The sequence below is a fragment of the Schistocerca piceifrons genome, chromosome 8, assembly GCF_021461385.2.
Source record: "Schistocerca piceifrons isolate TAMUIC-IGC-003096 chromosome 8, iqSchPice1.1, whole genome shotgun sequence".
Classification (NCBI taxonomy): Eukaryota; Metazoa; Arthropoda; class Insecta; order Orthoptera; family Acrididae; genus Schistocerca; species Schistocerca piceifrons.
In genome coordinates, this window is record NC_060145.1 from 44,809,254 (window position 1) to 44,837,201 (window position 27,948).

Genomic DNA, 27,948 nt, shown 5'->3' on the forward strand with positions numbered 1-27,948 from the left:
GTTGGGAGCTACACGCTTTAGGAGACGAGATACTGGCAGAAGTAAAGCTGTGAGTACCGGTGTGAGTCGTGCTTCGGTAGCTCAGATGGTAGAGCACTTGCCCGCGAAAGGCAAAGGTCCCGAGTTCGAGTCTCGGTCGGGCACACAGTTTTAATCTGCCAGGAAGTTTCATATCAGCGCACACTCCGCTGCAGAGTGAAAATCTCATTCTGGAAACATCCCCCAGGCTGTGGCTAAGCCACGTCTCCGCAATATCCTTTCTTTCAGGAGTGCTAGTTCTGCAAGTTTCGCAGGAGAGCTTCTGTAAAGTTTGGAAGGTAGGAGACGAGGTACTGGCAGAAGTAAAGCTGTGAGTACCGGGCGTGAGTCGTGCTTCGGTAGCTCAGTTGGTAGAGCACTTGCCCGCGAAAGGCAAAGGTCCCGAGTTCGAGTCTCGGTCGGGCACATAGTTTTAATCTGCCAGGAAGTTTCATATCAGCGCACACTCCGCTGCAGAGTGAAAATCTCATTCTGGAAACATCCCCCAGGCTGTGGCTAAGCCACGTCTCCGCAATATCCTTTCTTTCAGGAGTGCCAGTTCTGCAAGTTTCGCAGGAGAGCTTCTGTAAAGTTTGGAAGGTAGGAGACGAGGTACTGGCAGAAGTAAAGCTGTGAGTACCGGGCGTGAGTCGTGCTTCGGTAGCTCAGTTGGTAGAGCACTTGCCCGCGAAAGGCAAAGGTCCCGAGTTCGAGTCTCGGTCGGGCACACAGTTTTAATCTGCCAGGAAGTTTCATATCAGCGCACACTCCGCTGCAGACTGAAAATCTCATTCTGGAAACATCCCCCAGGCTGTGGCTAAGCCACGTCTCCGCAATATCCTTTCTTTCAGGAGTGCTAGTTCTGCAAGTTTCGCAGGAGAGCTTCTGTAAAGTTTGGAAGGTAGGAGACGAGGTACTGGCAGAAGTAAAGCTGTGAGTACCGGGCGTGAGTCGTGCTTCGGTAGCTCAGTTGGTAGAGCACTTGCCCGCGAAAGGCAAAGGTCCCGAGTTCGAGTCTCGGTCGGGCACACAGTTTTAATCTGCCAGGAAGTTTCATATCAGCGCACACTCCGCTGCAAAGTGAAAATCTCATTCTACAATTATACTAAAATACTGTAAAACCAACATATCGAAAACAGAATTGTGAAAATTGACGATGCAGGTACAGAATAAGTTCAAAATAATGCCAGAATCGACAAGGGAAGAAATAACAAAAGATTAAAAACCGCCTGCAGTGCCTTTAATAAAGTAAACGGTGTTTTAGGAACAAATAAATTTAAAAATCAGTGTATTACGCCAGTTTTAACTCGCGTGAGTTAAACATCATCTTTTAAAGCTAAACCATTCAATAATTACTGGTTGGGAGCTACACGCTAGAAATTACTGGAGTAAGACGCAGTTATGATTGAAATGGAGGTCGTCAAAACGTTTACCCCATCGAATCGATGACAGAGGGGGGAGTAAGGAACTACTTCGCTGCATTACAAGGGGAAAGGAAAGATCGAGAGGACGACCTAATGAAAGACGAGAGGTCTACAACCTACGGACGTCCGTTGCATCCTGTGGCCGTACCGGTATGAGCAGCCCTTAGTGGCTCGCCTTCATTCATTCTATCTTAAATATTTTGTGACTAAAGCCGTTTCGGCGTGTTAATTACTTTATATGTGACATGTAAGTCCTGTTAATCAGTACTTACACTCTTTATATAAAAATATCATACCCTGTAACTCTGTGACTATGTTACAGGCCACTTTAATCGTTTTCAATTCTGATGAAGGCACTCCTAGTAGTGTCGAAACGAGGTTAATTAAGTCCAAAAATAGTGACCGAGGGCTTATTTCTTGCAATTGTAAACAGCCGTCTGTCGTGGTGAGTACACCTCTGACAGCCCGGTACCTCCCTCGTAGCCAACTCCACGCTCCAGCGATGAATACAAGGTTCCTTCAGGCCGTGACGTTGAGAGCCTTTTTCCCGTATTGCACCGACATACCGGACGTCGCCAGAATACTTGTTTTTGATTCCGCTCCACAGCCTTCACTGCCATGACCACAGACAACCAAATCCCCAGTTCTCCGCGGTCCCTCCAGAGAGAACCACAATCGTTTCAAAGCCGAGCAGTCAAAGACGAGAGGCGACTACTAAAGTCGATATCTCCCGATAAGCCGCCACAGCTCAGCGAGGCAGCCTTCACAATATGGCAACGGCCACGAATCCACTATTGTGGACTACTACTAGCACAAATAAGCCGTCCACCCGGAAAAGAATACGTTAAACACACCAGAAAATAACCATGGGAGTTTGTTCCAGCCTTTAGAGAAAATTATTTGATTTATCGAGTGAACTGACTGGAAGGTAGTAAATGAGCAGCTACTGAGCCAAGAGGTTGGTAGAAACAAGAAAGAGGACGCCAGCACGTGAGTGTTTTGCTTACCACAAAAGCACCGGTGAGGTGGCGGTCGGCTGCAGGCAGAACCAGACGCGAGTACTTGTGTTGAGGCAGCGTTCGGGAAATTCACGAACATCTTCTACAGATACGACTGAGTTTCCTGCACACATCTGACTTCAAAGTAATGAAGTCCAGCGCATGTTGTACTAACAAGGAGCTCACAAGGCACTCGGATTTTTTTTTTGTTTTTTATACGAGGGTGAGTCAATAAGTAGGTTGCAAACTACGATAGAGACATCAGAGCCGCGTATACCAGCCTCAAATTTATTTTCGTACCAACGTACTCTCCTTGTAGACTTAAGCACTTATCCCCTCGCTCAACAAGGCGTTAAAAATTTGCAGCATAGAATTCTTTTGGCAGCGTTCGCATCTAACGAGCGACTTCTCGGCATACATACAGGGTGGTCCATTGATAGTGACCGGGCCAAATATCTCACGAAATAAGCGTCAAACGAAAAAACTACAAAGAACGAAACTCGTCTAGTTTGAAGGGGGAAACCACATGGCGCTACGGTTGGCCCGCTAGATGCCGCTGCCATAGGTCAAACGGATATCAACAGCGTTTTTTAAAAAATAGGAACCCCTATTTTTATTACATATTCGTGTAGTATGTAAAGAAATATGAATGTTTTAGTTGGACCACTTTTTTCGCTTTGTGATAGATGGCGCTGTAATAGTCACAAACGTATAAGTACGTGGTATCACGTAACATTCCGCCAGTGCGGACGGTATTTGCTTCGTGATACATTACCCGTGTTAAAATGGACAGTTTACCAATTGCGGAAAAGGACGATATCGTGTTGATGTATGGCTGTTGTGATAAAAATACCCAACGGGCGTATGCTATGTATGCTGCTCGGTATCCTAAACGACATCATGCAAGAGTCCGGACAGTTCGCCGATAGTTACGATATTTAAAGAAACGGGCGTGTGCTATGTATGCTGCTAAGTATCCTGGACGACATCATCCGAGCGTCCGGACTGTTCGCCGGATAGTTACGTTATCTAAAGAAACGGGAAGTGTTCAGCCACATGTGAAACGTCAACCACGACTTGCAACAAATGATGCCCAAGTAGGTGTTTTAGCTGCTGTTGCGGCTAATCCGCACATCAGTAGCAGACAAACTGCGCGAGAATCGGGAATCTCAAAAACGTCTATGTTGAGAATGCTACATCAACATCCATTGCACCCGTACCATATTTATATGCGTCAGGGATTGCATGGCGACGACTTTGAACGTTGTGTACAGTTCTGCCACTGGGCACAAGAGACATTACGGGACGATGACAGATTTTTTGCACGCGTTCTACTTACGCCGAAGCGTCATTCACCATCAGCGGTAACGTAAACCGGCATAATATGCACTATTGGGCCACGGAAAATCCACAATGGTTGCGACAAGTAGAACATCAGTGACCTTGGGAGGTTAATGTATGGTGCGGCATTATGGGAGGAAGGTTAATTGGCCCCCATTTTATCGATGGCAATCTAAATGGTGTAATGTATGCTGATTTCCTACATAATGTGCTGCCGATGTTACTACAAGATGTTTCACTGCATGACAGAATGGTGATGTATTCCAACATGATGGATCTCCGGCACATAGCTCGCGTGCGGTTGGACCAGTATTGAATAGCATATTTCATGACAGGTGGATTGGTCGTCGAAGCACAGCAATGCCCGCACGTTCACCGGATCTGATGTCCTCGGATTTCTTTCTGTGGGGAAAGTTGAAGGATGTTTTCTATCGTGATCCACCGACAACGCCTGACAACATGCGTCAGCCCATTGTCAATGCATGTGAGAAAATTACGGAAGGCGAACTACTCGCTGTTGACAGGAATGTCGTTACTCGTATTGCCAAATGCAGTAAGATTGACGGACATCATTTTGATCATTTATTGCATTAATGTGGTATTTACAGGTAATCGCGCTGTAACAACATGCGTTCTCAGAAATGATAAGTTCACAAAGGTAGATGTATCACATTGGAACAACCGAAATAAAATGTTCAAACGTACCTACGTTCTGTATTTTAATTTAAAAAACCTACCTGTTACCAACTGTTCGTCTAAAATTGTGACTCATATGTTTGTGACTATACAGCGCCATCTATCACAAAGCGAAAAAAGTGGTCCAACTAAAACATTCATATTTCCTTACGTACTACACGAATATGTAATAAAAATGGGGGTTCCTATTTGAAAAAACGCTGTTGATATCCGTTTGACCTTTGGCAGCGCCATCTAGTGGGCCAAACATAGCGCCATCTGGTTTCCCCCTTCAAGCTAGACAAGTTTCGTACTTTGTAGTTTTTTCGTTTGACGCTTATTTCGTGAGATATTTGGTCCGTCACGAGCAATGGACCACCCTGTATAACGAGTTTATTTGGTTCCTTAAATTGCTGCAACCAACAATACCGATATATCCTGGCGGTAGCGAAATACCGCTAGACGCGGAAACACCGGGCCATCTATCACTGGGTAGCCATCGCGGCGAGGACTCTCCTTGTTTGGGACTTTTTGTTGTCCTTTGATGACTTCCTGTGCCCAATTTAAAAGAAATTTCCGTGAAATACAGTTGTAACCATTTACGGGACGAATTTTGCTATGGACGTGCTATGTGGTCGATCCCTCGGCTCACAAAAATCGCGTTGCTGTAATCGGGTACAAACTCACTGGACACCTGCCATTTTGCTCAGACTGCAGATAAGTAACCATTGGCTGTGGAATACTGTGTATCGGCTACCTTTCACGTGACGTGTGCTGCCACGTTTTAGATACGTACAGGTGCGAAATTTAAATCGACATGCCGTATTCTAGCGTTTGCGACTTATTTATTGACTCACCCTCGTTTTTATGGTGGGTGAAGGCTAGAAGTCAAATATCAATCAGCCAAAATGATGCAACTCTTAAAAACTCTAAAGTAAATCTACCTTGAAGTTTTCCGAGTATCTGTAATATCCTCAAGTAGGTCGGTTTCTTCGTCCTGCGGTGTGGTTCTGTGGCAGAATTCTTGCCTGCCACGTAGAGCCCTGAATTTAATTCGCGATTGATGCAAATTTTTGAACAGATGCACTTGTTCCATTAGCATTTCTTTTTCGCTTTTTGTCGTTCACTTCGAATACCTATGTCATTTAGATATAAAATTCATAGAATTGACTAATTAACACATTTCTAATTGCTTAAAGCTTTTATTAACCATTCTGTCAACAGTTTCAGTTTGATTTGGACTTGGTAAGAGGAATGTGGGGACTGCGACATTCATTCTGCAAACATTTATAAAACATGTGTTGGCGCTTTGATGCTTGTTATTGAGTTGACGCACTACCAGTGCAGCATCGGTAAACCAGGCTTGAAGATGAACCTGTAACGTTAGAAACTAGTCGCCTAATACAAATACTGCAGCTGGTGACATAATCGTTAATAAATGCTTTAAGGAATTTAAGAAAGTTGTTGGTTCCCTGTCAACAAAATGCTGAAACTGAAGAACATATGTAATTTTCATTCTTCGAAAAATGTGCGTCTTCTTATTTCTTATTACATATCGCACACACAAATCCAATTTTTATTGCAACTATAAATTGCTAGTTACCGATCTTTTATAAAAGACTGTTAATGCAGATTAAATCGAATAAAAACACTAAAAGTAAACTTTTTGAATCCTTACATATGTTACGGTTCACGGACACGCTCATGGAACATGGAACTCTGTTAGAGCCGGGAATCGAAACCAGACCCTCTACGTGGCAGGCGACCGTTCTGTCACAGAGCCGCAAACCCTGTCAGCGAAATCGACCTTACTTTAGAGTGTTAAAGACGGTCGGAAAATTTTACACTCGATTTTCTCGATAATTTTTGAGAGTTGCATCGAACAGCTTTTGAGGATCGATATTTGAGTTCTGTACCATGAATATTAAAAATTACAAAAATGCTATTGCCGCGTCGTCTCCTGTGATATGGCGGCAGAGATGCACGTCATTCTTCACAGTATACTGAAACCAACAGACTAGGATTAGGTACTGCTTCAGAGTTGGTTTGGGAGCGTGAGTCCTTCGGTTTTATTTCCTCGGTGAAGACACTATGGGGTGACTGCGCCAGTAAAAAGTAGTTCCTCGCAGCCATCTTGGCTAGGGTGACACTGCTAACGCTTCCCGCGGCGTTTTAGGTTCGTCATTCTGAGGTGCTGCCAGCGCAGTGTCCCTATAGGAGAAAAGTCTCTTGGTACTGGAACGTGACAGAGGAACGAGTCTGAATCCAGCGCCCATCCTGAGACTGTTTTACTGACTTGATTTCCAGGGAGCTAAAATTAATCTGACTCCCCCATCCTGTGGTCCTTTACCTCGGCTACATGTGAGCCGGTTCTGAATTACGGGACAATAACTTTTTGTGGGGTAAATTTGCCTATCATATTTACCAGCTCATTGGTTATGTTCTGAGTCACCAGGAGATAGCGATCGTTTGGTTGGTAAGCTCTTCTACACTTGGAATCTGTGCTTGGATTCAGCGATAATTAAATGTTTCTGAGCAACGACTGGACCATGTACGATAAAAGTGTCCTGCTCACAAAATTCCCGTCCAGCCACCCAGATTTAGGTTTCCGTGGTTGCCCTAAATCGCCCAAGGCAAATGCCGGCATGGTTAGGATGAAAAGAAGAGTCCGATTCCCTTTCAGGTGCTTCACCATATCGAGCTTTCGCTCCGTCTCTAATGACTTCGTTGTCGACTGGAAGTTAAATGTAAACCTACCTACCCTCTTCCGTTCCTATGTACCTTCCTTCGGATAAAAAAACTCCTCCCGCACAGGCCATGAAGGCCCAAAGGTACCACCTACCCTCTTCCCTTCCTATGTACCTTCCTTTAGATAAAACTCCCGCACAGGCCATGAAGGCCCAAAGGTACCACCTACCCTCTTCCCTTCCTATGTACCTTCCTTCGGATAAAAAAACTCCTCCCGCACAGGCCATGAAGGCCCAAAGGTACCACCTACCCTCTTCCCTTCCTATGTACCATCCTTTGGATAAAAAAACTCCTCCCGCACAGGCCATGAAGGCCCAAAGGTACCACCTACCCTCTTCCCTTCCTATGTACCTTCCTTCGGATAAAAAAACTCCTCCCGCACAGGCCATGAGGCCCAAAGGTACTACCCGGTCGCTGTGACATCCTCAGCTCACAGGCGTCACTGAGTGCGGAAAAGGAGGGTCATGTGGTCAGCACACCGCTCTCGCGACCGTATGTCAGTTTCCGAGACTGGAGCCGCTATTTCTCAATCAAGTAGCTCCCCAGTTTGCCTCAAAAGGGCTGAGTGCACCCCGCTTGCCAACAGCACTCGGCAGACCGGATGGTCATCCATCCAAGTGTGAGCCGAGCCCGACAGTGTTTAACTTCGATGATCTGACGGGAACTGGTGTTACCACTGCGGCAAGGTTCCTTCGGATAGCCCGCGCGAAAAGATGACTAAGGTGGACCTGAAAATTATAAACGTTCGAAGTGGAAGAGGTAGCAGAGTTTGTGGATTGGAAGTACAGGAAACTTTAGACTTTTACAGTTGGTGCAATTACGTGTAATGAAAAGCTTTATAGAAAAACTGAAGAAGTATTTTTAGACCCTGATAAGCTTTCTAAGTGCTCCAGAGACTCGAGTCCTGGTTTCAAAGATCAGAAACGTAAAACTGTGCACATAACAAAGCGCAAATACACACAATCTTCTGATAACAATACGAATGTCCGCCCCTGGTAGCTGAGTGGTCAAATGGTTCAAATGGCTCTGAGCACTATGGGACTTAACTACTGTGGTCATCAGTCCCCTAGAACTTAGAACTACTTAAACCTAACTAACCTAAGGACATCACACACATTCATGCCCGAGGCAGGATTCGAACCTGCGACCGTAGCAGTCGCGCGGTTCCGGATCTGAAAAATGGGCCAATGATTCCTTTGGAAGAAATGGCGGCCCAGACCAGTACTTTTTGAGGATGCAGGCACGATGGGACTGCAACATGGGGCTTTTCGGTTCCCCATATGCGCCAGTTCTGTTTATTGACGAAGCCGTCCAGGTAAAAATAAGCTTCGTCAGTAAACCAAATGCTGCCCACACGCCTGAAAATGTACTGTTGTCTCAAGCATATTGCAACAAACGGTGTATTTCTATCGCTGCTCGTTTAGTTTTTATTGCCGTTTCAAATATACCGGTCATTTTTGAAACACCCTGTAGCTTTCATTCCGAAATGTGCTGGTCGCCCACCACAGCCCATCAGAAACGAGAAAACGACTGTCACTACTTTAGCATCCACTAGTTAGGGAAGCAGGAGACTGCTGCTGATCACGTGCTCTGACGAGGTGTGAAAGCAGGTGTCGGCCCGATATAGAACCTCTTGCGGGTGAAATGTGATTGCGCACCTGATTTCACGGCCAGAAATACGGCACACGCTAGTGCTGACGTCACAGAGGCTCTAACACGTCCCGGTGGGATCGGGCATCAGCCGCCTCGTGGAGTGCGTGGCGTCCTGTGACCTTGAGCAGGCTTACCTTCAGCGCGACTGCGCGGCAAATCCGCACACATACGTTTCGATGCGATGTACTTAAGGGGATTCTGACAAGAAACCGGCGCTTCCAAAGCAAGTAACTAACTACCAACGACCCGGCATGTACTCGCCTATACAACTGCCTGTAACCATAATTCAATTTAACAGTAATAACTGTCGGAATGGTCAGCAATTATTGTAAACCACCTTCAACATTTTCTTACAAAAACGGAGCAGCTCTGTCTGTACAAGGAAGGAATACTCTATGCTTCGAATGGGACATGATACCAAGTTACTTGACTTAGAGAATGCCTTTCATACACGTCCTCCTCTACATCTACATCTAGATTTATACTCCGCAAGCCACCCAGCGGTGTGTGGCAGAGGGCACTTCACGTGCCACTGTCATTACCTCCCTTTCGTGTTCCAGTCGCGTATGGTTCGCGGGAAGAACGACTGCCGGAAAGCTTCCGTGCGCGCTCGAATCTCTCTAATTTTACATTCGTGATCTCCTCGGGAGGTATCAGTAGTTGGAAGCAATATATTCGATACCTCATCCAGAAACTCACCCTCTCAAAACCTGGACAGCAAGCTACACGGTGATGCAGAGCGCCTCTCTTGCAGAGTCTGCCACTTGAGTTTGCTAAACATCTCCGTAACGCTGTCACGCTTACCAAATAACCCTGTGACGAAACGCGCCGCTCTTCTTTGGATCTTCTCTAACTCCTCTGTCAACCCGGCCTGGTACGGATCCCACACTGATGAGAAATACTCAAGTATAGGTCGAACGAGTGTTTTGTAAGCCACCTCCTTTGTTGATGGACTACATTTTCTAAGGACTCTCCCAATGAATCTCAACCTGGTACCAGCCTTACCAACAATTAATTTTATATGATCATTCCACTTCAAATCGTTCCGCACGCATACTCCCAGATATTTTACAGAATGCTACCAGTGTTTGTTCCGCTATCATATAATCATACAATAAAGGATCCTTCTTTCTATGTATTCGCAATACATTACATTTGTCTATGTTAAGGGTCAGTTGCCACTCCCTGCAACCAAGTGCCTATCTGCTGCAGATCTTCCTGCATTTCGCTGCAATTTTCTAATGCTGCAACTTCTCTGTATACTACAGCATCATCCGCGAAAAGCCGCATTGAACTTCCAACACTATCTACTAGGTCATTTATATATATTGTGAAAAGCAATGGTCCCATAACACTCCCCTGTGGCACGCCAGAGGTTACTTCAACGTCTGTAGACGTCTCTCCATTGAGAACAACATGCTGTGTTCTGTTTGCTAAAAACTCTTCAATCCAGCCACACAGAGGGTCTGATATTCCGTAGGCTATTGCTTTGTTTATCAGGCGACTGTGCGGAACTGTATCGAACGCCTTCCTGAAGTCAAGGAAAAGGGCATCTACCTGGGAGCCTGTATCTAATATTTTCTGGGTATCATGAACAAATAAAGCGAGTTGGGTCTCTCACGATCGCTGTTTCCGAAATCCATGTTGATTCTGGGTTTCCAGAAATGACATGATAGTCGAGCAAAAAACATGTTCTAAAATTCTACAACAGATCGATGTCAGAGATATAGGCCTATAGTTTTGCGCATCTGCTCGACGACCCTTCTTGAAAACTGGAGCTACCTGCGGTCTTTTCCAATCATTTGGAACCTTCCGTTCCTCTAGAGAATTGCGGTACACGGCTGTTAGAAGGGGGGCAAGTTCTTTCGCGTACTCTGTGTAGAATCGAATTGGTATCCCGTCAGGTCCAGTGGACTTTCCTTTGTTGAGTGATTCCAGTTGCTTTTCTATTTCTTGGACACTTATTTCGATGTCAGCCATTTTTTCGTTCGTGCGAGGATTTAGAGAAAGAACTGCAGTGCGGTCTTCCTCTGTGAAACAGCTTTGGAAAAATGTGTTTAGTATTTCAACTTTACGCGTGTCATCCTCTGTTTCAATGCATTTATCATCCCAGAGTGTCTGCATATGCTGTTTCGATCCACTTACTGATTTAACGTAAGACCAGAACTTCCTAGGATTTTCTGTCAAGTCGGTACATAGAATTTTACTTTCGAATTCACTGAACGATTCGCGCATAGCCCTCCTTACGCTAACTTTGACATCGTTTAGCTTTGTTTGTCCGAGAGGTTTTGGCTGCGTTTAAATTTGCAGTGAAGCTCTCTTTGCTTTCGCGAAGCTTGCACCCAACGCAGTATTGAAACGCCGAATAAAATGGTATTAAAATAGTGGGATGTGTCCTTTCTAAATCTACAGGTATAAACATACTCCCACATTCCACCGAAATGTGTATGGCGAGCGAGGCGGCGCTGTGGTTAGCACACTGGAATCGCATTCCAGAGGACGACGGTTAAAACCCGCGTCCGCCCATCCCGATTTAGATTTTTCGTGATTTCCCTAAATCACTTCAGAAAAATACCGGGATGCGGGACGGTTATTTTGAAAAGGCATGGCCGAATTCCTTCTCCATTCTTCCCTAATCCGATGGGACCGACGACTTCCTTGTTTGATCCCCTCCCCAAATTAACCAACCAACCAACCAAGGGTACCTTGAACCACTACTGTTCATCCTTTTTCCTGTTACACTCGCAAATGGAAGGAGGGAAAAAACGACTGTCATGTTCTTCCGTACGAGCCCTAATTTATCTTGTCTTTGCAGTCCTTACGTGAAATGTACCTTGGCAGTAGGAGAATCGTTTCTCAGTCAACCGCAGTAGCCGGTTCTCTAAATTTTCTCGGTAGTGTTCATGAACCATCTCAGTAATGCTCGCGTGTTCGTCGAAGCTATCGGTAATAAATCTAACAGCACGCCTCCGAATTACTTCGATGTCGTGCTTTAATCCAACCCGGTGGGGATCCCAAACACTCGACCAGTACTCAAGCATGTGTCGCCACGCGGTCTCCTTTAGAGATGAGCCACATTTTCCTAGAGTTCTCCCAATAAACCGAAGTCAGCCATTCGCAATCCGTATACCGACATTACTGCCCGTTTAATTTCATTTCGTTTTACAACGTTACGCCTAAATATTTAATCAGCGCGACTGTCACAGCAGCACGCCGCTAATGCTGTATTCGAAGATTACGTGGTTGTTTTGCTTCTGACCCGCATTAATTTACATTCTTCTATATTTAGGGCTAGCTGTCGTTCATTACATCAAGTACTCATCCTGTATCCTCCTAGATTCGCTCAACAATGGCACCTTACCGTACACTGCAGCGTCATCAGCAAACAGTTGGGGATTGCCGGTCACCCTATCCGCCAGATCGCTTATTTGTACAAATAAAAAGAGCGTCTCTATCACACCTCCCACTGCTGACGATACCTCTGTCTCTGATGAAGAGTCGCAGACCATGATAAGTCTTCGAGTCTCTCGTATTAATGAGAACCTGCTCCGTGTGTCATAACTTTCGTTAACAGTCCGTTGTCGCGCACTGTGTGAAACGCTTTCCGGAAATCTAGGCATACGGAAACTACCTGCTGCCCTCCGTCCACGGTTCGCTGGGTATCGTGTCAGAAATGGGCTCTGAGCACTATGGGACTTAACATATGAGGTCAACAGTCCCCTAGAACTTAGAACTACTTAAACCTAACTAACCTAACTAACCTAAGCACATCAAACACATCCATGCCCGAGGCAGGATTCGAACCTGCGACCGTAGCGGTCGCGCGGTTCCAGACTGAAGCGCCTAGAACCGCTCGGCCACACAGCCGGCTGAGAATTGGGCAAGCTGTGTTTCACTCGACCGATAATTTTTAAATCCGTGCTGATTTTTGGGCAGAAACTTTTCTGTCTCAAGCAAATGTATTGTATTCGAACTCAGAATATGCCCAAGAATTGTGTAGTCGTTCTTGTATGCCACCTGCGAAGATCAACTATCTGCAAAATTCTGAATCGGTGTACAATCGACGTTTGAAGGTTAACCAATCTAAGGACTACGCAAGCACGAGTCGTTGAAGATACAACACTGTGGAACATACCGTTATGACCTGCAGTTTCACAAGAATCATAAACGAGGTAGTGCTTCACGAAACGCTTAACGTTTGCTTGAAACAACGTGTCCTAAAACAAGCACTATTTACAGAGTCATATTTCACAAAATAGAAGTTGCTATGTTGTATGTGTCCCGTATACGTCACTGAAGTTCCAATCTAGAGCATCAGTTAAGTCAGTAAAAGACAGGCGAGTGGAGCAACTCGTGGCAAACAGCTTGATAATGTGACCACTCTGGCTTTTGTTATTTGACTGCTGGAGAGTGGAACCACAGAAAACGTTGTAGCAAGACAGCACGTTGCTGGCGTCAAGTATACATACTGTGAATACATCCTCACTTGTTCTGTAATCGATCCGAATTAATTGCGAGGATATAAGCTCCCAAGAGTTGATTATTTTTAACTTTTGTACATTGTAGAATGTCCGTTTTAGAATTGTATTCAGTACATTTTGAAAAACAGTGCAAAATTACACAACGCTCTTAATATTTCATTCAAAACATTCCCACAAAACATGGCTTTATGCTTTTGGGAAGGTTTCGAGGACATCTGATTTACAGTATTGTTGTCATGTAATCATCATATGAAAGAGCTCCGGACGTCACATTCAGCGTCTCGCGTGTGAAACTTTTACCTGTATTAGCGGTTGGTGTCGCGTTAGGCAGAAATGAACGTTGCATCACCTGTTTAGCTTTTCAGAATCCGCTAAACCTTACAAAATGTCTATCTTTCTATACAAAAAAGCTGCTTTGGTATCTAGGCAGAATTACTTCTTCCGTGCCAACCAGCAAGGTTCAAAAATGGCTCTGAGCACTATGGGACTTAACATCTGAGGTCATCAGTCCCCTAGATCTTAGAACTACTTAAACCTAACTAACCTAAGGACATCACACACATCCATGCCCGAGGCAGGATTCGAACCTGCGATCGTAGCGGTCCCGCGGTTCCAGACAGAAGTGCCTAGAACCGCTCGGCCCAACTAGCAGGGATTCCGAAAACACCGTTCAAGCGAACCCCAATACGTGCTTTTTTAACATGAAATCTTGACTGCCACGGATCAAGGCAATTATCTGGGCGGATAATTTTTTGACTTCAGAAAAAACTTTTGAACCAACTTTTACTAACAGGAGTTCGGTTATCGATGTATGAAACAAAATCGGCAATAGTATTGAGAATGTCTTGGCAGGGAGGCCGCAACATGTTAGCTTGGATGGAGAATAATCAAGAGAGGTATTAAAGACTTCAGGCTTGTCCCGGGAAGTATGTTGGTACCCTTGTTATTCAGGTCGTATATTAATGACATGCCAGTTAATATTTATAGTAATCTCAGGCATTTGCAGCTGATGCAGCTATCGACACTGAAGGATTATCCGACAAAAGTTGCACATAAATTGATCGGATCAATAAAATTTCAAAGTTGTGCAAAGATAAGTAACTTGTTTTTAACGTACAGAAATGTAAAATTCTGCACTTTAAAAATGGCAGAATAACCCTGCCCTATGATAACAACAACAGTGAGCCACAACTGCATTCAGTCAACTTTCCAGGTGCAACAATTTGTAGGAATGTGACATTTAATGATGATATAGGCCCTATCGTGTATAAAGCAGGTGACAGACTTTGAAAGAATACAGGGCAATGGAGTCTGCTCTTTGTAGGCTGCTTACAAATCATTTCTGCGTCTTATTTTAGAATATTTCAAGTGTGTGGGGCCCATGCCAAACAGGATTAAGGAACGCTTACAAAGAAGGACGCCACGAATGCCCATAGGTTAGTTAGTTGACGCAGGAGAGCGTCACGAAAATGTTGAAAAACCTAAAACGGCAGACGGTTGAGGATGGACGCCAGTCATCCAATGAGAGCCTAGTTATAAAGTCAGACGAAGAAACTAGAAATATTCCACGGAGGTACCATTAATCCACGATTACACTAACTACAGCGCGCAGAAAGCCTTACATGCGGCAACGTGCTAAATACCCTCAGACGTGCACTTCACAGTGGTTTGCAGAGTGTTATATCTACATAAACAGTTATTAGTAGTAGACAGAAAGCAAGAAGCTCGTTAGCCGCCATCGACTGTTTACAAAATTTTAGCAGAGGAAGGGACACACGTTTTCGTGCCGCAGTAGTTGATACGACTCGCATTCGAGAATAGCGGACTGTGGCTTTCAGTTCCTCGCCCTTGCACCAGAATTTAAATACAGTCGTTAAGGCAAATGGTGCGATGGCTAATTTCCCTAGTCCAAGGCTGTGCTCCCTCTCTTATGATCCCGCTGCCAACAGGTCTTAAAAAAAATTTTCCTTTCTGGAGCAGTTAAAATTTTCTAGTTTCCACTGTACTACTTTCCAGAGTTACGGCCTGAAGTTATTTCCGAGTCTGGTGAGAAACATTCTCTTATTCTCATCAGAAAGATCTGCTATTTCATATGGTATTCTGAATACATACACTATGTGATAAAAAGTGTCCGGACACCTCCAAAAATATACGTTTTTCATATCAGGTGCATTGTGCTGTCATCTACTGCCAGGTACTCCATATGAGCGACCTCAGCAGTCATTAGACATCATGAGAGAGCAGAATGCCGGCCGCGGTGGTCTCGCGGTTCTAGGCGCTCAGTCCGGAACCGTGCGACTGCTACGGTCGCAGGTTCGAATCCTGCCTCGGGCATGGATGTGTGTGATGTCCTTAGGTTAGTTAGGTTTAAGTAGTTCTAAGTTCTAGGGGACTGATGACCAGAGATGTTAAGTCCCATAGTGCTCAGAATCATTTGAACCGTTAGAGCAGAATGGGGCGCTCCGCGGAAATCACGGACTTCGAACGTGGTCAGGTGATTGGGTGTCACTTGTATCATGCGTCTGTACCCGAGATTTCCACACTCCTAACCACCCCTAGGCCTACTGTTTCCGATGCGACAGTGAAGTGGAAACGTGAAGGCACACGTACAGCACAAAAGTGTACAGGCCGACCACGTCTGTTGACTGACAGACAGTTGAAGAAGTTCGTAATGTTTAATAGGCAGACATCTATCCAGACCATCACACAGGAATTCTAAACTGCATCAGGATCGACTGCAAGTACTATGACAGTCAGGTGGGAGGTGAGAAAACTTGGATTTCATGGGCGAGCGGCTGCTCGTAAGCCGCACATCACGCTGGTAAATGCCAAACGACGCCTCGCTTGGTATAAGGAGCGAAAACTTTGGACGATTGAACAGTGGAGAAACGTTGTATGGAGTGACGAATCACGGTACACAATGTGACGATCAGATGCCAGGGTGTGTGTAAGGCCAATGCCCGGTGAACGTCATCTGCCAGCGTGTGTAGCGCCAACAGCAAAAATCGGAGGCGATGTTGTTATGGTGTGGTCGTGTTTTTCATGGAGGGGGCTTGTTGTTTTGCGTGGCACTATCATAGCACAGGTCTACTTTGATGTTTGAAGCACATTGTTGCCGCTCGGTATTAGCGGTGCGGTCTGAGGCGCTGCAGTCATGGACTGTGCGGCTGGTCCCGGCGGAGGTTCGAGTCCTCCCTCGGGCATGGGTGTGTGTGTTTGTCCTTGGCATAATTTAGGATAAGTAGTCTGTAAGCTTAGGGACTGATGACCTTACCAGTTACGTCCCGTAAGATTTCACACACATTTTTGAGCACCTTGTTGCCTCCAACAGTTGAAGGTCAATTCGGGGATTTCGGTTACATCTTTCAACACCATCCAGCACCTCTTCATAGTGCACGGCCTGTTGCGGAGTGGTTACACGACAATAACATCCCTGTAATGGACTGGTCTGCACAGAGTCCTGGCCTGAATCCTATAGAACACCTTTGGGATGTTTTGGAACGCTGACTTCGTGCCGCCGGCCGCTGTGGCCGAGCAGTCCGGAACCGCGCTGCTGCTACGGTCGTAGGTTCGAATCCAGCCTCGAGTAGGGATGCGTGTGATGTCCTTAGGTTATTTACGTTTAAGTAGTTCTAAGTCTAGGGGACTGATGACCTTAGATGTTAAGTCCCATAGTGCTTAGAGCCATTTGAACCATTTGATTATCATGCGTCTCTTCCTCTGGGACGTGAGGTGTCCTGACTATAAAAATCACGTAAACTAGAACTCTCAATCGAATCATTGGTTACAAAACCCGACTTGACTCTGATAGAAACTTAATGAAATCAGGAGCGTAAAATACATAAATTGGCAATGACACCTTTCATAATATGTTGTCTTCAGCTGCCAGGAAAACGCAGTGTGTTTGACAGCCGAAGGAAAGCTGTTCCCTCAGTCTTGTATCCTACTTCGTAATCACTCCTCCCAAGCAAAGCTCCAAAATCGGTAGACGCAAGTCGGTTGAAATACCGACCACGTGTCGTCTTAGACTTAGTTCCGTTAACACCGTATTCCGTCTCGTTCGTCCATCATCGTTTGCGTTGCCGTATTCTTTGATTCAGAATGAGTATTACACTCATTCCGCCTACAACAGCGTCATACAAAAATGAAAAAAGTAGGCTCTCGACGTAAGCATCAGAGACTCAGTACGCGGTCTATTCACGGATCGCGCAACATGTCTATGTGTACAAGGCTACAAGAAACAAGGCGCTCTGTCCTCTATCAGGAAGAAAATGCTTGTCTACGCCTTCTCAGTTTTCAGCCTGGAAAAGGCTTCACGTTGGCACTGAACAATAGTGTGAAACCGTTAATATTGTGAAACCGTTCTGAGAAGAACCTGTCAGACGTAAATGTTTACGCTCAGCGCAGTAATATTTCTCTTAGACAAGTGGAAGCTAACCGATAGTGTATTTTAGGCGACCCTGAGTTTAACAGACACTTCGACAGTTTTTACAGCCAAGCCGAGCAATAGATTGTCAGGGAACCACAGCTTACAGAATAACCGCCACTTGTCAGTTGTGGGTCTCAGATGTCCCATTGTTTGCATGTGATCGACGAGGACTGAACAAGATTATCACGGTGTGTGGAGTACCTGGTCAGCTAGTGGCTGCTAAGAAACCACTTAGAGGAGTGCAATATAAGCACCTGTATTCGGTGATGTTATGGTGTCTCTAAGTTTATGTTCAAAGGTAGTGTATCTATTCTTTCTTTAACAAATTTTAAATATTTTTAAATACAACACCTGCTAGAGGAATACGTAAGAGAAGAGGCCATTTTGTATTACTAAATCTAACATTCTCCACAGTTCTGAAGAATTTTTAGCCGGCCGGTGTGGCCGTGCGGTTCTAGGCGCTTCAGTCTGGAACTGCGTGACCGCTACGGTCGCAGGTTCGAATCCTGCCTCGGGCATGGATGTGAGTGCTGTCCTTAGGTTAGTTAGGTTTAAGTAGTTCTACGTTCTACGGGACTGATGACCACAGATGTTAAGTCCCATAGTGCTCAGAGCCATTTGAACCACTTTTTTTTTAAGAATTTTTGTGAAAATAGCCTGTCGCCTGAGACAACACATAATGAAACAACGGACATCTCAAAGGCATAAAGGAGTATGTGGTGAAAGGCTTCAGACACCGCGATAACGTCAGTAATAAGGATAAAAAATGGGTTCAGCGGGTGTCATACAAATATCTCCATACTGGAAAGATCACCCGGTGGAAATCACACGTAGCTCGACTTCTCGCGTTACGCCAATCAGTACGCCAAACTCCGTGAGGCGATCTTCAAACAGGATATTCCTCTACCCGCAAGTATCACGAACCTTGTTCGACAGCGTAAAATCTATTACAACTCTGTAATGTGGCTATAATTTCGCACCTTACAAGCACTCATCCACATCCTTGCCGTGGTTTACAAACTTAATTAGGTATCATGTGATAGGTTGTACATCGTATGTATGAATATATAAAGGAGACTAACGTTGTCACGCACGCGTTGTAAATAACTGTTATCGCTTAGTGCATGAAAGGTGACGGAGTGTCTTTATTATGAAAACGGCGTAATGAATGATTGCCTATACCAGTAGAGTTGAAAGGACAGTGGACATGAAGCGGCAGGCGGAACTCAAGCCCTGGTTGGAAGGCCCACGTGGGTGTGTTGGTCCTGCTTAAACACAGGTAGTAGCAAGACGGACGTTGGGACACCTGTGTGCTGAAACACAATAGAGTCGCGACTGGGCAGTATTTAGCCGGACGGGAAGGATTATACTTCGGAAACTACGAAAATCTTGGACGCAACTGAGAGAAACGAGGAAGCGTCACCTTGGAAATCACGCAGGCTGGGTTATTTCCAAGAATTTTTACTCAGAAGCGTACCATTGTATGAGCATAGGTTTTTCCTCGCAAACTTTCCGCGTTGGACGACAAAACACTAAAATATGGTTGGTCGGCGTTCAGAAGAATCTGTAGTCAGGGAAAATGTTCCGTGGTTTCGGGAGTATGATTCGTTTTCGGAATTACGAGGGTGGGGAGCCGAGCCTTGCTGGGAGGCCATCGGTGGAGAGACGAGGTCTTCTGTCCGCAGCTCGTGGTCGTGCGGTAGCGTTCTCGCTTCCCACGCCCGGGTTCCCGGGTTCGATTCCCGGCGGGGTCAGGGATTTTCTCTGCCTCGTGATGACTGGGTGTTGTGTGATGTCCTTAGGTTAGTTAGGTTTAAGTAGTTCTGAGTTCTAGGGTACTGATGACCATAGATGTTAAGTCCCATAGTGCTCAGAGCCATTTGAACGAAGTCTTCTCTTTAGAGCGCCCGTGTGTGACGGTTGCTCAGTATCAGCTTTTGTTGGTACAGACGGACTTGGTGTTTTTGCTCTCAGGAGAGTTTATAGTTAGAACCGTTAGGCACTGTACTGTTGCGAACTTAATACGATTCTGGACTTCGCCTCCAGGTTGGAAGTCGTCGTTGAGCACGCAGCGTTCAGTAATTGAGAGTACTTCTCCTGCCTATACTTACGTTGAGACGTTATCTGATCTCCGTCCTTGTGGCTGGGAGTTCGCGTTTCTCGTCCGTAGAACACAGAGACGAGAAGACAGTATGAGAGTATAGTAGGCAGAGGACCGCCTTCTGTCGTCCTAGTGTTTGAAAGAGTTTATTTGTGGCTGGAGTTCTTCCATCGTCGCAAACGAGTACGAGAACCATCACTTCAACGCACCGAATGCAGCACATACGGTGATATCGCAAATTGCTTCGGCTTATTAGGGCTATAAAGCTAAACAGCTGTGATCACGTTAGTTTATTTCCACGGAGGTTCCACGCCACTGTAGATCGTCTTTGAAAGTAGTGTCTTCTAGTGTTTGGTACGTAGATAATGTCAGTCATTTCGCGTTATTTATGTTAGATCGCGTCGCCATAAAAGGGGGCAGAGTTGGGCAATTGATTAATAATTTTACTTAGGATATATAGACATTTGTCATAGAGGGTGTTTTTTTTCTTTTTTTTTTAAATCTCCAATGAACGTATAATAGCCGGCCGGTGTGGCCGAGCGGTTCTAGGCGCTTCAGTCTGGAACCGCGCGACTGCTACGGTCGCAGGTTTGAATCCTGCCTCGGGCATGGATGTGTGTGATGTCCTTAGGTTAGTAAGGTGTAAGTAGTTCTAAGTTCTAGGGGACTGATGACCTCAGATGTTAAGTCCCATAGTGCTCAGAACCTTTTTTTTTTTTTGTTAGATCGCGTGGCGATAAATGGGGGCAGAGTTGGGCAATTGATTAATAATTTTACTTGGGAAATATAGACATTTGTCATAAAGGGTGTTTTTACAATCTGCAATAAACGTATAATAAGAAACAACGTTTATCATTTAGTAGTATTAGTAGCCTTCATCATTCATTTATGTTTAGATTGTAATTTATGGAATTAAGAGATCCTAAGATCTACTTCAGGCGGTAGTCAGGCAGGGCCAAATCCTCATTTTATCGTTTATTATTTTCCGTTGTGCACATTCATTTTACACCCGCCTGGAGTAGCATATTGGAACTTCATCAGACGTAACCACGATTGCGTCTCTGCCATCGAAGGCTCTTCATCTCTGCATAACTACGGAGACTTGCGTCCACTTCAATCTGTTTCTGTAGTTTGCCTCAGGATGTGTCTTACCAACTTACCTGTTTTTTTCACGATGTTCCACAAAGGAGTTTTCTGCCCAGTTCGCTTCATCACCCTGTCATTAGTTTCGATCTACACATGCAATCTTCAGGATTCTACTGTAGCACCATATTTCAAAGTATTCTATTCTCTGCCTGTCTGATCTGTTTATCGTCCACGTTTCACTTTCATATAATGTTACACTCGAGACAAATGCATTTAGAAAAGATTTTCTAACACTTAAATTTATGTTGATGTCAACAAATCATTTTCACAAACGTGTATATGAAAATTGAATCAACATTTGGGCTGAACACCTGAAAGCATGTCAATAATACTTTCCTTGCTATTGCCAGTGTTCATTTTATATCCTTTTTTATTTGCGATGCAATCGACTGTTGTACTGTCCAAACAGCAAAACTCATCTATTACTTCTAATGCCTCATTTCTTAATTAATTCCTTCAACATCACTTAGTTTTTATTCGGCTACATTCCATTACCTTTCTTCATCTTTGAGCCATGCTGCGGCTTCCGTTGGTGCTGTTTGTAGGTTTCTGCCCTCTGCTGGAGGCCAGAAGGTATCGTTTAGTTGGTACGGTTGCGGTTGTTTGTCTTCTCCTCGTGTTGACTGGCGCCACTCGGTTTCGCAAGCGTTGGCTGTCCGCTAGTGGCAGCAGCGGCGGTTATCGATATGTAGTAACCGTTGCCCTATCTTTGGGGCGACGTCGTTGTTTTTCCGGGTCGTGTGAGTGTGGCAGTTCGGTTGGGGATCCAGGAGGAGCCAGGTCCGCTGGGACCGCTGGCGGCACGCATGGACTGCCGCATGGAAGGGCTGTGGTCACGAGGGTGCACGACCTCGTCGTAAATAGGATCCAGCAACCTTTAAGATGGGTGCATGCCATCCAAGTAGAGAAACCTCCACCACTGTGATATCTCGCGATTCTCCAGTGACCTGGGTTGGTGTTGCTGCTCGTAGTGTCGCCGAGGCGAAGAGCAGCGAGTGGAGTGCTTGGGGAAGGCGGATCTGATTAGTTTTCCTCGGCTTCTTATTATTATTTACTGCGTTCAACTTGTTACAGTTTGTTAAGTTCAACCAGCGGTAATTTTTCTTGCCTGGTGGCTGCTAACACCCCAGTTACCTGCCCTGGAGGTTAGTGTATGTAACGGCAGTGTACGATTCCTCGTCTTGCCGCTGCTGTCCGGTAAGGCGTGTAGTTTTGACAGCTTTCTTGATTGTAGGCCGGTTGGTGATTTTTCTACTCTGGTGGTAGTGATTCCTTTCTCGTTCTGGGCGCTCTAAACACAGTATTCTGGTGACGTAGTGCATACCGCCGGTTCCGGATTTGGCGTATTTTTCCATCGTTGTATTTGGTTTATCGGACGTCAGGTAGCTTCAGCAAGATTATCATCAGTGATTCGTTAGACCGCAACTAGTCTGAGTTACCATTTTGTGAAGTGAATGCAACTCTTGGCTGCCTATCTCATCGGCTACGAAAGTGTTTGTTGCCAGACCTTCTCAGAGGGCGATTCCTTGTGCACCGTCCGTGGCCCCTTGGTTCTTGTAAGACACGTGTGTTCTAAAAGGAGGTCTGATGGCCAGTAGTTCAGTGTAACGCTCCTTCAGCCCACGCCTTCTGCTGGTATAATCTGCCTCAGTACCCTTTAAGGAACTTACGTACTGGTCCTTGTGTTTTATTATTGTATTATTTATTACAATTCCTTGTAATGCCGACAATAAAGGTTATATATGTCTAGTTAATAGTTCTGGTCGCCTTCTGGAATAAATCCTGCAGTGTAGTGTTCAGTGGATGTTAAGGGTTGTGTTACAAAGTTTACCATTGTCTTATTTCACCCGTTTGGTGATCAGTTGCATGTTCTTTTAATTAAGCTTTACTATTGTATTTTCTGTTTTACAGCAGGTTTCTAAATTTTTTATATAATTGCCGTTCCTGGCGTGTAAGGCCTTCAGGCATGATTGTGGTCATTTGCCTTAAAATTCTAATTTGGTATTTGTATTTTAGCAGTAAGCCTTAAAACCTTATTTACTGCCATTCCTGACGTCTGATGCCTTCTGCTGCGTTTGTGGCGACTTGCCTTAATATTTCAATACCTCATTTGTAAGTTGTAGCGAGGTTAAACAATTCTTAATTTCTTGCCATTCCTGGCGTGTAAGGCCTTCAGTCCAAATCACAGTGGCTTGCTTTTAAAACATTATCTGCTGTGTCTGTATTTAATGGTGACTTGCTAAATTGTAACTCACTGAAAACACTATTATTTACACAGTTGTTTATTTCTTCATTAATAACGTGTGGTATTTTTATTTATTGTTGAGTCTGGAATTACTGGTTTAAAATAAAATGTGTGTAAGTGCAAAAGGCAACCAATAGTAACTGATTACGGCGCCGTCCACAATCGTAACCGAATCCTGCCTTCCCTTGACTAACAGTTCTCAATCTTATAATCTCTTTCGAAGTCACTATCTATTCCGCTCAAATTATCTTCCAAGTTCTTTCTTTGCCGTATCTGACAGAATTATTGTCTCTTAGGCAAAACTTTAAAAGTTTTTAATCCGTCTCCCGAAATTCAGTTTCCCTTTCCAGAAATCCTCCTTGGTTTCTTCTTTTACGTGGGGCGTTCAAGCTATACGTGGCCTTCAAAATGGCGTCTGTGACGGGGGTGCGTTCCAAACAGAGAACTGACACTGAGTTTCTTTTGGCGGAAAGCGAGAGCATCATAGGTATTCATAGGCGCTTACAGAATGTCTACGGAGACGTGGGAGCGAACAAAAGCACGGTGAGTCGTTGGGCGAGGCATCTGTCGTCATCGCAACAAGGTCGTGGAAACCTGTCCGATTTCTCGCGTGCCGACCGACCGCACAAAGCTGTGACTCCTGCAGTGTAGGAAAGGGCGGACACTCTCCTTCAAGGCGATCGACGGTGAAGTCACAGCGACGGTCCTCTGAGACAGTGGAGGGGTTACTCTGTTTGAGGGCGTCCCTCATGGTGCAACGGTCATCTACGAAGTGTGTTGTGCTATATTCAGGAAGCTGAAGAAACGATTACAGCGTGTTCGCCGTCTTTAAACGACAAACAAACTTCCCTGACACCACAAAGCCTCACACACGTCTGCGCACCTGAGAGGAGCCCACAGAACTGCAGGTCTGTTGGGACAGTGCAGCGAGGAAGTCTCCGTGGCGAGGGCATTAGCGTAGTGTTCCGCAGTGTGTTTTTCCTCGCCGTGTTGATGCTGTCCGCACCGCGTGTAGTTTGACAGCCTTACGTGTTGTTCATATTTTTCAGTGGTTATTGTGCCTTGGCTGTTTTTAGACACCAATTTTGAAGACTTTGTGCTGCTGGTATCTCGTCCTCGGCTGAAGACTTTGTGCTGCTGGTATCTCGTCCTCGGCTGATATTTTCCGTTGGCGTGCCGTTAGTCGGCGCAGCGGAATTGATTAGGTTGTTAATCGGTCCTTGAGTCGTCCCTGGGTCGGGTTGCCATCTGATTACTTAAACTTATTCTTGGCTGTCTGTCTCACCCCACCTTACGTTTTGGGTACCGTCGCAGGCCGACCCTTGCAACACTTCTGAGCACCATCGTTCTGTTGTTTTTAGATTGTGATTTTTGTCTCAAGTACGGTGCGAAGAATTCAGCCACCTATTAATTTAGTTTGTTTTCATTTTAAAATAAGGCCTTCAGCCGTCTTAAGTTAAAACTTTGAAGATTCTTGTTTGAAATAATTTTTTTTTAAAAAAAGGGGATTTTCATTTCAGTTGAAGTAGTGTACGAGGCCTTCCGCAGTGTATTAATTCAGTTTTTAAATTTTACATAAAGGCCTTCAGCCGTGTGTATTCTGTAAAGGAAAATTTTTATAATTCAAAATTATTTATCTGACTTGTTGTCCAGACCTTCAGCCGTTGTTTCTAATTTGTTTGTGGCCTTCAGCCGTGCTATAAGTTAATATTTTCTTAATCAGGCTCCGGCCGTTTTGTTGTAAGTTCAAAAGGAAATTTCTTGTTTAGAAAAATTGTTTATTAATGTGCTTTAATTATAGTTGTCGTTCAGACGTGTAGTGTAGGCCTTCAGCAGCTAATTATTTTCACTGCATGTTTGAAAAAAAACTGCCTTCTACTTTTAATTTCTAAGCCAGGCCTCCAGCCGTTCTTGTGTTTGCTGTGGTTTTGAGGACTTCAGCGCGGAAAGCATCTCAAGTTTTCATTAACTAGGCCTTCTGCCGCATTGTTTAATTGTGATCTCTAAGCCAATATCTAAATAGGTGGTTCTTAGAAAATAAAGTTGTGTGTTTGATTGTGCAACCCACCTTAAACTTATCCTCTGCGATCTCCGGTTACCTGCCAATCAGGTCTCAACACCCTTTGTAGCGAAAGGACTTACCCATAGTATTACGGCAGAAAGTATAATGGCATTCGTCCGTGTAATTATGATACCATGCTGAAGATCGTTTGCCTTTTGTTTTATTTTTGTTTGGCATACATTCTCGGAAGAGAAGAATAAATGCGCGATTGTAAAGGTACGCCGCTTCCCCTTTTCCTTTTCTACTTGCACGACTGCGAGTAGCGGCGACAGTCAGTTGTTACGTCAAGCCTACGTCACAACGGCAAGTGGGCGAGTAGTGCATGAGCAGACGCTGCAGGCACAAGGCTTCACGCCAACGCCGCGACCTTCGAGCGTGTGCCTTTCTCTGCCTGCATCCCAGCTTCACCAAAGATCTTGAATCCCCCGAGACTTACTCCTTCCCCATCATCATTGTACACAGGAAAGTTTCGACACATACACCGAGATGACACAAGTCGTGGGATAGCTATATGCACGTATACAGATGGCGGTAGTATAGTATACACAAGGTACAAAAGGGTAGTGCGTTGGCGGACCTGTCATTTGTACTGCGGTGGTTCAGGAGAAAGTTTCGTCTCAAGTACAGATGGTGTTGAGGATCAGTGGACAAAGTTCAAAACCATCGTACAATATGCATTAGATGAGTATGTGCCAAGCAAGTTGTAAGAGATGGAAAAGAGCCACCGTGGTACAACAACCGAGTTAGAAAACGGCTGCGGAAGCAAAGGGAACTTCACAGCAAACATAAACATAGCCAAAGCCTTGCAGACAAACAAAAATTACGCGAAGGGAAACGTAGTGTGAGGAGGGCTATGAGAGAGGCGTTCAATGATTTCGAAAGTAAACTTCATGTACTGACTTGGCAGAAAATCCTAAGAAATTTTGGTCTGATGTCAAAGCGGTAGGTGGATCAAAACAAAATGTCCAGACACTTTGCGACCAAAATGGTACTCAAACAGAGGACGACAGACTAAAGGCCGAAATACTAATCGTCTTTTCCAAAGCTGTTTCACGTAGGACGACTGCACTGTAGTTCCTTCTCTAGATTGTCGCACAGATGACAAAATGGTAGATATCGAAATAGATGACAGAGGGATAGAAAAACAATTAAAAACGCTCAAAAGAGGAAAGGCCGCTGGACCTGATGGGATACCAGTTCGATTTTACACAGAGTACGCGAAGGAACTTGCCCCCCTTCTTGCAGCGGTGTACCGTAGGTCTCTAGATGAGCGTAGCGTTCCAAAGGATTGGAAAAGGGCACAGGTCATCCCAGTTTTCAAGAAGGGCCGTCAAACAGATGTGCAGAACTATAGAACTATATCTCTAACGTCGATCAATCGCAGAATTTTGGAATACGTATTATGTTCAAGTATAATGAATTTTCTGGAGACTAGAAATCTACTCTGTACGAATCATAATGGGTTTTGAAAAAGACGATCGTGCGAAACCCAGCTCGCGCTATTTGTCCACGAGACTCAGAGGGCCATACACACTGGTTCCCAGGTAAATGCCGTGTTTCTTGACTTCCGCAAGGCGTTCGATACAGTTCCCCACAGTCGTGTAATGAAAAAAGTAAGAGCATATGGACTATCAGGCCAATTGTGTGAATGGATTGAAGAGTTCCCAGATAACAGAACGCAGCATGTCACTCTCAATGCAGAGAAGTCTCCCGAAGTAAGAGTGATTATAGGTGTGCCGCAGGGGAGTGTCGTAGGACCGTTGCTATTCACAATATACATAAATCACCTTGTGGATGACATCCGAAGTTCACTGAGGCTTTTTGCGGATGATGCTGTAGTGTATCGAGAGGTTGTAACAAAGGAAAATTGTACTGAAGTGCTGGAGGATCTGCAACGAATTGACGCATGGTGCAGGGAATGGCAATTGAATCTCAATGTAGACAAGTGTAATGTGCAGCGAATACAAAGAAAGAAAGATCCTTTATCATTTAGCTACAATATAGCAGCTCCGCAATTGGAAGCAGTGAATTCAATAAATTATCTGGGAGTAGGCATTATGAGTGATTTAAAATGGAATGATCATATAAAGTTGATTGTCGGTAAAGCAGATGCCAGACTGAGATTCATTGGAAGAATCCTAAGGAAATGCAATCCGAAAACAAAGGAAGTAGGTTACAGAACACTTGTTCGCCCACTGCTTGAATATTGCTCAACAGAGTGGGATCCGTACCAGATAGGGTTGATAGAAGAGATAGAGAAGATCCAACGGAGAGCAGCGCGCTCCGTTACAGGATCATTTACTAATTGCGAAAGCGTTACGGAGATGATAGATAAACTCCAGTGGAAGACTCTGCAGGAGAGACGCTCAGTAGCTCGGTACGGTCTTTTCTTGAAGTTTCGAGAACATACCTTCACCGAAGAGTCAAGCAGTATATTGCTCCCTCCTACGTATATCTCGCGAAGAGACCATGAAGATAAAATCAGAGAGATTAGAGCCCACACAGAGGCATACCGACAATCCTTCTTTCCACGAACAATACGAGACTGGAATAGAAGGGAGAACCGATAGAGGTACTCAAGGTACCCTCCACTACACATTGTCGGGTGGCTTGCGGAGTATGGATGT